The following is an 11288-nucleotide window of genomic DNA, read 5'->3' as shown; positions in this document are numbered from 1 at the left end:
CATTCACGTACAGCTTTTGTTTAATGTAATAAGCTATCTGTGTCTTTAATAATAAAAAAATCCACAAATATTTTGCTAGTTTTCAATTACCGTAAGTAAATTACTGAGCGTATCAATAATATAGTTTGTACATGTCTTATTTTAATTTAAATCCCGCCACGCCAGCATAAATGACATCATCCGTCGAACCCTTGTCAGCGCCGGCGTGCCAGCCATTCTAGAACCGAATGGTTTGGTGCGAGGCGATGGTAAGAGACCAGACGGTATGTCGATAATTCCCTGGAAGATGGGTCGGTCGCTCGTTTGGGATGCGACTTGTGTAGATACCATGGCACCGACACATCTTCCTGGGACTAATTCTAACGCTGGCAGCGCTGCTTCAACGGTTGAAGGCCTCAAACGACGGAAATATGAAAATCTCTCTAAAGATTTCATTTTTGTTCCGTTTGGGGTGGAAACTTTGGGCCCCTGGGGTCCATCTGCTAAAAGCTTTTTTAAGGACCTTAAAAAGAAACTTTTTGAGGCCTCGGGAGACCAGAAGGCCGGTACGTATTTTGCACAAAGAATTAGCATTGCTATCCAGCGCGGAAATGCTGCCAGCCTTCTGGGAACTCTGCCAACCGGCGGTGAGCTAACGCAGATTTTCTATTTATAAGTAGCTTTACCTAAATAATTATTATTTTTATTAATTTATAGGTTGTTTGTATATACATTTGATAGAATATAATATCGTTTAATAGTAGTAATATTTACTTAAAGCACTTTGCAGTGGTAGTGTTTCTATCCAGCAAGCGGCTTGGCTGTGCCCCTGGCGTTATCCATAGACGACGGTAACGATAAACCATCGGGTGGACCGTTGATTTATCTATTACGGCCTTAAAAATGGTGAGTTGACGGCCAGTCTATGAATCCGACGAGGCCACAGGCCGATGTTTTAGGTACCTCAAGCACCGGTCACCGTCCTCGCCGAACCTGTCGCTTGCAACAAAGGGCTTGACGACTAAATTAACCCATAGACCCAGCCCACTGAGTTTTTCGCCGGATCTTCTTAGTGGGTCGCGTTTCTGATCTTCCGGTTTCCGGTGGTAGATTCTGCGAAGCATTGCTCTTGCTAGGGCCAGTGTTAGCGACACTCCCGGCTTGAGCCCCGTGAGCTCACCTACACGTCAAGGCGAAGCTGAAATAGCCTCTTAAGGCTATCAGCAAAGGTAAGAGAAAAAAAAGGCCGATGTCTCAGCTGTATTGGAATTACGACTACCTATCTTCGAACAAGAACGCATTCATGACACATCATTTTTCTTGCAAATTAACGTATATCTTAAAATTGTATAACCTCAAAATTTGCATGACGTCCAGACACTTATAATATGTTGTCTCGGTTTTGAATAAAAATCTAAGACTAATTAATATCATCATAGAATTCTCTCCGGTTTTCACGATTCGTAGATAGATTAAATCTACTTTTACGATTTAATCTAGCGTTTTTTTACGTCGACGAATAATACTTTAGTCGTTCGTGACCACGAAAATTGTAATGTGTTCGAAACGTCATACGAGTAATGTGACCCGTGCAGGCCGACCTGTCCTGCCGAAACTGAAGTGGCCTTCGGGCCAAAAGTAATCCTTCCACCCTATAAAACTATAATTAAATTCGTTAATCTTGTCTTAATTTACATATAGCTTTTATTAGTAATGTATTAGCAGCTAGTTTTCTAAATATAAAAAAAAACTGTAGAAAAATTATGCAGACTCATATTACACAACCTGTCTATAATGCGAATTTTTTTTATTTACTTTTTATTGTAGTTGATAAGTATTAAAGCGTACATAGTTGTTTGAGTTGGGTCGCTATCTTTCTTGATCGAGATTTTGAAATTAAAAAAAACTGATTAGTGTTTAGTTCGGTGTTGTTATGCTGCGTTTTTAATCTAAAATATTATTAGGTGGCTGTTTGCGAGTGGATATCTTACCTTGAGCTTAAAACCAATTGAACACGAGCTCTGAACGTGCAAGAGGCATTTTGTGAGCATTGTCATAAAGAGTGTGAAGTGAAATTTATTATTTAGAGGAAAGCAAAAAAACAATTTCTTAAAAAATACTAACTAAAAAGCATAAAAATGAGTTCTATTGTCTATCTGACATACTTAAACTTTTAGTAAAACCAATGGGGACAGATACGTTTAAATAGTATACTATGTTTTTTATTGGTGGTAGGACCTCTTGTGAGTCCGCACGGGTAGGTACCACCACCCTGCCTATTTCCGCCGTGAAGCAGTAATGCGTTGCGGTTTGAAGGGTGGGGTAGCCGTTGTAACTATACTGAGATCTTAGAACTCATATCTCAAGGTGGGTGGCGCATTTACGTTGTAGATGTCTATGGGCTCCAGTACCACATAACACCAGGTGGGCTGTGAGCTCGTCCACTGATCGTAGCAATGAAAAAAAAAATAGAAAAAAAAATGTTACTTTTACAATTGAAACGAATCTAGCGACAGCTCATGTGATGAAATCTTTTAAAAGATTACCCTCTTTTAAAAAATATCTAAAGATCTATCTGAAGATACTAGGCTACAAAACGGGTCAGCGCATTCCATATTTATCTTCGATTTGTTTTTTATGATGATAATGTGTCTATGAAAATACTATCGGTGTTGGTGAATCTACTTTTGAGACAAGTAAGATTACGAATAGGTTTTTATTTATTTATTGCGTAGATGGGTGAATTAGCTCACGGGCCATCTAGTCTGAAGTGATTTCAAGAGCCCATAGGCATCAAAACGTGAACATCGCCACTCACATTGGGTCGAAATCTCAGTTAAATTGTATGTCGGCCAGCTACAGACATGAGTGATGTGAGTGTAACTTCAATTTGACTTTCAATAAATTTAAATTAGCCTCTGATAGACCGGATATGTGCAACTAGAGTAAAACCGGCGCCGCGTTGTTCTTTTTAAAGTATTTAAAAAGAATAGACTCATCGATCATACCAGAAAAAGGCTGATGAATCTTATTTTTTGGAAGCAGGGCGAACCAGGAGATTCAGAGATTTTTAGCGCGGCAATGAAAGTTCCTATTTTAATTAGAATTGGGTAGGACATGTGCAATAAAAAATAGATTTTTGTGAAATGTACATTTTGTTTATTAAAATAATAAAATAAAGAAGTATCCGCAAGAAACACAATAATAATGGTATATATATATATGTATATTAAGGTAGACCTTATCATCTTAATCTAAAAACTAAGGTAACGTAGTCGAAACAATTAATTTGATTTCTGCCGTTGCTGTTGTTGTAATTAATATTGAATCTGTTGTATTTTATTTCAGGCAACGAATCAGATGTTAATGATAACAAGTCAAAAATAAATTGCTCAGATATTGATGTGCAGTGTTACGCTATAACACAACACAATATGTATATATGAGAGATGCCTGAATTTCGTAACGCTATTTTCAAAATAAGCGTACATACTATATATACAAGTTTCGAAAAACAAGATTAGGACCCGCATGATTTGTAAGCGGTGTAAAATATCCCTTCATAACACGACGAAGCTTTACAAAACTTGCATATGACCCATTATGACATACGCGAGTGTGGTATTTGCTTTAACGGCTTGCACCCACATATACACCCTCCAAGCCCTCCAATCCCGTATTTGTAAGTTAGCCATTGGAGCACCGCACCTCAAGTACCGGTCATCGTCCTCGCCGAACCCGTCGCTTGCGACGAAGGGCACGACGAGTAAATGAACCCATAGATACAGCCCACTTAGTTTCTCGCCGGATCTTCTAAGTGGGTCGCGTTTCCGATCTGGCGGTAGATTCGGCGAAGCACTGCTCTTGCTAGGACCAGTGTTAGCAACACTCTCGGTTTGAGCCCCGTGGTCTCACCTACACGTCAAGGAGAAGCTGAAATAGCCTCTCAAAGATATCAGGATAGGTAGGAAAAAAAAAGAAGCACCGAGGTTCGTAAGAAACGTTGTCCTACACGACGTTCGTTGGCCTTGAATACATCAGAATATTCATTCAATTCCCACCCATCCTGGCTGAGTCCGTGCTTACCCACCTGTCCTTGTGAAACTGGAAAGGTCTCCGGGCCACCATTATCCTGTTTTCTTAAAAAAAGGTAAAAAAAATTTGGACCGTCCAGGTAGTTTTTTAACCGATTTCAAAGAAAGGAGGAGGTTATCAATTCGACTGATATTTTAAATGTGTAATGGAAACAATTTAAGGAAAACTGGTTTTCATGATCCTATTATATTTGAAAAAGTAGTAGCTTTCACATTCATCACGACCTGACCAGTACTTTTTGAGATATGAGCATCTTCTTGTGTTTCATTTTCTTATGGTTCAAAAAACTCGATTTTCTTTTTGTTAATATTTTGTATTTTTAGATATTTAAATTGCTTGCTTGAGTCACTTAAAGTTCGATCATGGATCAGACTGTGCCCGGCAGACATGGTGTTGAGTAGCCTTGTTGAGATTCCATAATCAACGACCCTGATTTAAGATCTTATTCAAGTTTACGAAACATACACATACTAAATAAGAACACGACAATTTAATTCAATATTTTTTTTGGGTCCCATCGATAGTCATCATCATCATCATCATCAGCCTGTATCTCTCCACTGCTGGATGTAGGCCTCTCCCATAGTCCGCCACAATGAACGATCCTCCGCCTTCCGCATCCAATCTCTCCCAGCATATCGCCGCAAGTCATCGGTCCAACGGGCATATAACGATAGTCATAGCCATAGTCAATTCCAAACTCCGTTGTTCATTAGCTCGTCGAAATTCCTGGATAAATGAAACAAAAATAAGCAAAATATTTAAGAGTGTACTTAGATAAGTGGTATTGAATTATGTTATGCGCCTCACGAGCAATCGCCACCGCATCCGGTTTGTGGTGAGCCTGGCACACTCAACAGCCGCACGTTGCCAACTTGACCTGGTCGGTCCATCGCATGGTCAACCTTCCACGACGAATGACAACCACGACCGCTCTGACAAGAGTAATACAACAAAGAAGAAGTATTGAATTATGAAGCTAGCATTAAGCTTGTAAAGGAAACTCTAAGCTACTGGTTACTGGTGGTAGGACCTCTTGTGAGTCCGCGCGGGTAAGTACCGCCACCCTGCCTATTTCTGTCGTGAAGCAGAAATACGTTTCGGTTTGAAGGGTGGGGCAGCCGTCGTAACTATACTTGAGACCTTACATATGCCTTAGAACTTATATCTCAAGGTGGGTGGCGCATTTACGTTGTAGATGTCTATGGGCTCCAGTAACCACTTAACACCAGGTGAGCTGTAAACTCGTCCACCCATCTAAAAAAAAAAAAAACATAGATGTTAGACTTACAAGAGTTGGCGAGCGCTTCTAACGGCTCAGCGAACCTATGCGCTGGTCTCAAATAAGAGATCTAGGTCAAGGCTCGAGATTGGACTATTATTTTTCACATCAGATAGTTAAACTAGCTCACAGCCCACCTGGGGTGTAGTGTTTACTTGATTGATATCACAATGTCACTGCAGCCGCCCAAGTTGGAAGACGAGATTGAAGCCTTAATTATATTGTAAAAATGTAGGTACAACGTACACATGTATAGTCCTTTATAGGTAAGAGTCAATAAAGTTTTAAGAGTAATTATTTTACATTAAAAAAAAAAACATGTGGTCCGACCTTTTAAATTTTCCGTTTTCCATTCCGACTGTGAACGCATAAAGATGAGCCGCACCATAATCGTTATTGTATCTTTATCGATAAAATTAATGTGTCATCTGTTCACGTAAGACGATTTAATTTGATTCGAATATAGATACAGGGTGTGGATTTCTTTGATTCTTGCAGGTGTATTAATACTCAAAGGTAGGTAGGTAGGTATTGTTATCATGTCTATTTCGGTCATAAACGATTCATACGTTCGAATTTGAACTATAGAATCTATAACATAATTCATACATTACAATTGAATAGATGAAGACCGAGCATTGCTCGGTTGTTTTTTGATAACGCCATCTTGTTGTGTCTTTAAAGCGGTTAGTTGCCCTTAATTAAGAAAAATAGTATTATTTTCGCCAATATATGTCGGGAAGAGTTGATTATTGAAAACACGAATAAAACCTCATTTTCTGAAAACTAAATCGTAGCTAGATCGATTTATCGCCCCCGAAATCCCCTGTATACTAAATTTTATGAAAATCGTGGGAGTCGTTTCCGAGATTCAATATATACAAGAATTGCTCGTTTAAAGGTACCTATAAGATAAGATATTTCAATCTCATATCTCAGGGTGGCGGCATTCAGATTGAGATGTTTATGCACTCCTCATGTAACAATTTAGCACTAGTAGGTCCCAGAATTTTGTTCAACCGTTAATGCAGTAAAAAAATCACATTATAAATGTGTTGCTTTCTTATTTTAAATAGGTCTTATTAAACATAATATGTAATGGGGTAAATAAATCAAAATGACGACACAAAATGTAAGTAGTTTTCTTTAGTAAGGAAGGAGTACTAGTGGTCCGGAGGCGTTTCTAGTTTCACCAGGACGGGTGGGCGAGCATCGGCTCAGCCAGGAGGGGTGGGATTTTCTAACAGCTGTTAGAGCCTCTCCGAAGGAGACCAAACGGCTCAAGTGCAGCTGTTTCGCGAATGCATCTAGTACCAGATCGGATTCGCGACCCGCTGAGAAGATCCGGCGGAAAACTCAGCGGGCTGATGTATGGGTTAGGTTACACGTCGAACCCTTGCCGAGTTCGACGAGTACTGCCACCAAGGTCCCTAAGCCTAGTGATAGAGCTGCAGGCGTCTAATAATAGTGTTAGTAGATCGGAAGGATCCGTAAGGACATGAAATGTGAGAAGTCTGAACTGAAGTATTTTTACTGGTTTACGTCGGCGACCGAGCACCTCGTTGGTAATAATAAAGTATATACAATACATTTGGCGCACAGAGACTTCGTAAAGTAACTTGTGTCAATATCACCAAACTAAAATACTTTCATAATAAACAGCTCCCTGTTGCTGTATTTTCGAGCATCCTCATTTAATTTAATTTCTATATAATTAAGAGTATCTTTCAATTTTCATTGTGAACACGTTTTATTTAAATTAACGTTTACAGAAATAATTTTTACAGTTCTTGGCCAATGTGCTCATTAAAGGGTCGGTCGGATGATGTATTTTTAAGTTTACATTCATTTCTCGTTTTCAAGGTATTCCGTGCATTTTTTGTGGATGTAGTAAAAGACATAAAGTTAAAATTGGATCAGATTTATTGACTATATGTATTATTATTGACTGTATATACAAGTCATGAAAGTCAGTAATGCTGAAGTGGTAAAATGCGAATTGAATATATTTTGGTTTCTATAGTTGGATCTCATTACAAAAGAAACGTACACTAAATAATATTGAAAAAATATTATTTGGAAAAACGGAAGAGATAAAATCGAAAATGTGTTATTTTTTGTCCCAAAAATGGGATAAATCTTTTATATGCAGTAAAAAATAACAGATAGTTGTAAAGCCATACATAGATACAACAAAACTAATTCATGCCTTAAGGTAATCGTATTATGAACCACAAAAATTGCAGTAGCTGCACCTGCGCTCTCTGCAATCCAAAACAATATTAAATGTAAGTAAATCTTAAAGCCGGTTAATTATCAGTTTGCTGTATCGAAGGCTGCTTGCCACAATTAAGCCGAGACAAATTTAATTTTGGTACCTAAAGTTAATTTGCCTTATGGCCAAGCGTTATTACGGGTCTTTTTTCTCAGTGGGTCGCGTTTCCGATCCGGTGGTAGATTCTGCGAAGCACTGCTCTTGCTAGGGTCAGTGTTAGCATCACTCCAGTTTGAGCCCCGTGAGCTCACCTACAGCTAAGGTTACGCTGAAATAGCTTCTCAAGGCTATCAGCTTAGGTAGGAAAAAAAAACTGGTCTGGAATTTTTTTATTTCAATTCTTTTTATTTTCATTTCAATTCTTTTCTTGCACTAGATGGCTAGACTACATCACGGCTTACCTTGAATTACTTTACGAGTTCATATTTGTAGACATTTTGATATCTCGTTTTCGCAAATATGTGAAAACCGTTACACATTTTGAAATATGGATTCTAAGTATCAATTGTATTGTGTAAAAGCTTTAAACCAAAACTCATTAATGCTTTCTGGAAGAAATAAGGAAAAAACCATTTTAAATTAATACTTTTTCGGTCATCTACTTTGGTCACACACCAAAGTCATCCACTTTATATCTCTCAACTAGTGTTAAATAGTATTAAATGCTTACCGAACACACAACAACACAGATAGCATTGTTCTGTGTGAAAAATCTCAAGTCTACTAATGGCTGTTTTCCGTTTAAAATATTACATAATCTGTGGATATTTCGCGGCATATCTATATATTATAATACGTGAAGCAAAAACTTTGTATCCCTTTTTACGAAAATTGCGCGGACGGAGGAGTATGAAATTTTCCACACATAAAGAGAATATAGAGAAGAAGTGCACAATGCTAATATTTTTTTTAAATAATGCGTAAAAGATACATTAAATCAATAAAGAAAACATTACACACACTACATACCATGTATTTGACGCACACACGAATGCATACTATTTATTGTCAAACTTTTGTTCTTGACGTCTGTGGCCAAATTGAGAATAGATTAAATATTGTTTGTCTTTTATTATTTTAAATATTTTTTTTTAGAGTAGTCTTGGCGAAATTTGTGATTATAGAAGTATAAAATACAAGCATAATAGTGTACAAACTTACAATTCCAATTAATTATAGTCGAATTTCGACTACTGCGGGACCTCTAGTATAGTTAAAACGGTGTTAAAAAGTCTTCTCAGTTTGCACGCCTAATCTTGTGGACGCTAAAATATAGTGGGTGTTGGATAATTGTGGCATTCGCTTTGTGTAATGTATTCAGCTGAAACCGCTACTACTAAGTGGTATATAGCAGTAACGTAATTAATCCCATTCTCACGGATCGTTTGGAACCTTTGGGTCTGTGGAGGGATTTCGGTTCCCTCTGTATTTTGTACCGTATGTTCCATGGGAGTGCTCTGAGGAATTATTCGAGATGATACCATCATTTCGTTTTTACTATCGCACCGCTCGCCACCAGAGTAGAGTTCATCCGTACTACTTGGAGCCACTGCGGTCATCCACAGTGCGTTTCTAGAGGTCTTTTATGCCACGTACCACCCGGCTATGGAATGAGCTTACCTCCACAGTGTTTCCCGAGCGCTATTACATGTCCTTCTTCAAACGAGGCTTGTGGAGAGTGTTAAGCGGTAGGCAGCGGCTTGGCTCTGCCCTGCACTGCTGAAGTCCATGGGCGACGGTAACCACTCACCATCAGGTGGGCCGTATGCTCGTTTGCCTGCTGGGGCAATAAAAAAATAAAAGTATAAATAAATAAATATAGGGCAGATTCAATTAACATAAAATTTTAAATTTATGCAATTCCTTGTAATTAAATAAAAAAAAATGTGTGCGTGTACTAGTGTACACACGTAAGAAGTGAAACTTGTTTATGGCCTTATTTTTCGAAAAATGATCTACATGCAACTTTCTAGAAATTGGTTAAATAAAGTTAAATTAGATAAAGTTTAAACAAAAGGATTTTATTATCATAGACATGAATACAAATAATACAATTATTTCACTTTACCTTTTTGCTACTAAGATTATTACAGCATTTTAATAATACATCTCTTTGATATCATAATACCCTGGTACTTTTCTTCCTATAAATTAATAATAATAGCACGGTCCACGTGGTGTTAAATGGGGTTCCTGAGGTTCGTGAAGTTTGACCCACCTTGAGACATGAGGTCGATTTCTCAAATCCGAAACCATGCTTCAGAACATACCGCCGTTAATTATTAATAAATCTCTTTGCTATCATAATACCCTGGTACTTTTCTTCCTATTATTTTACGTAATAACAGTAATAAATAGCACGGTCCACGTGATATTATTAAGTGGGCTCCCTGAGATTATTGGAATTACAAAATGATTTCCGTAATCCACCTGGAGACATGAGGTCAATTTCTCAAATCGGAATCCATACTTCAGAACATACAGCCGTTAATTAATAAAGAAGGCTGTACGTCAGAGTAAAGTTATAATAATACATCTCTTTGATATCATAATACCCTGGTACTTTTCTTCCTATTATTTTACGTAATAACAATAATAGCACGGTCCACGTGATATTAAGTGGGTTACCTGGGATTATTGCAATTACAAAATGTATTCCGTGACCCACCTTGAGACATGAGGTCGGTTTCTCAAATGCGCATCCATACTTCAGAACATACAGCCGTTAATTAAAAGATGGCGCGTAACGGAAAAATGTGACGCGTAACCGAAAAATGTGACGGTAAATTTTTTTCCAACGCCGATAAGGAAGTTTCACTTCAAAAAGTAAAATAACTATTGCTCCGTTTACTAGTAAAACAATATCATACATTATCTCGATTTTATCCAATTCGAATTCCATCGCCGAGTTATTCAGTCAATGCGATTTTATTTGTATTTAAAAAGGGCAATGTTTTGTGCGCATATCGATTTTATAGCTTAAACGAGGTTATCAAGTATACAGCCATCGAACGTGACCTTCCAGTGCATTTTCTAGCTGCATATCTCGTGCTTCCGTTTATGCGCGACATATTCACCGTTTTTTTTTTTTAAATCTTATTCGCGATTTTATTCGCTCGGAATGTAATGAATGTGATATTCATGAAACGATTTTCGAAAGGCATTTTTATTTATTTTGCGCTTTGTATTGTTGACCTTTGCTGTCAAAACGATTGAACTTAATAATTTGTGGTTATAATTTTGAATACAATACTGTACTGCTGAGAATAAGATATCCAATTTAAAAATTGCCTATTTTTAAGCTTTTAAGCATATTGCGAGACGTTTATGGTGTGTTATTTATTTTCTACTATGACGTCGTGTGTATCTGTATGAATTTTAATTTCTCTTTGCAATCTTATTATACTCGAACTGAAGGTTTAACTTGTGAAATGTAAGAGTGTAACTCAATGACACGATTTAATCACAATATAATCCTGTTAAATGAGACGTTTCTTTCTCATGTTTATCTTAATGGTCAATCAACATTGACTCGGCTTTTCAAAATAAATTTATATAAGCATGAACTGATTTTCTGAGAGACAACGTTCGTTGAAATTATGGAAAATTACTGAGAAAGTAGTTCTTCTAGTAGTAGTCATGGAAAATACGATTTTA

At 37.5% G+C, this 11288-nt stretch overlaps 1 long non-coding RNA gene across 1 annotated transcript; it reads right to left on the bottom strand.

Annotated features, from left to right (window-relative positions):
• Positions 1 to 7955: 7955 nt before the first annotated feature.
• LOC134200288 (uncharacterized) lies at positions 7956 to 8377 on the bottom strand. Its single transcript, XR_009975118.1, has 2 exons — positions 8302 to 8377; positions 7956 to 8179 (listed from the first exon to the last, which is right to left on the bottom strand). It is a non-coding gene; the product is annotated as an uncharacterized LOC134200288 (long non-coding RNA).
• Positions 8378 to 11288: the final 2911 nt, after the last annotated feature.

This window comes from Bombyx mori, chromosome 16 (genome assembly GCF_030269925.1).
Source record: "Bombyx mori chromosome 16, ASM3026992v2".
NCBI classification, from domain to species: domain Eukaryota; kingdom Metazoa; phylum Arthropoda; class Insecta; order Lepidoptera; family Bombycidae; genus Bombyx; species Bombyx mori.
Note: the sequence above shows the minus strand (reverse complement) of the source record. Positions and strands in the feature narration are given on the sequence as shown.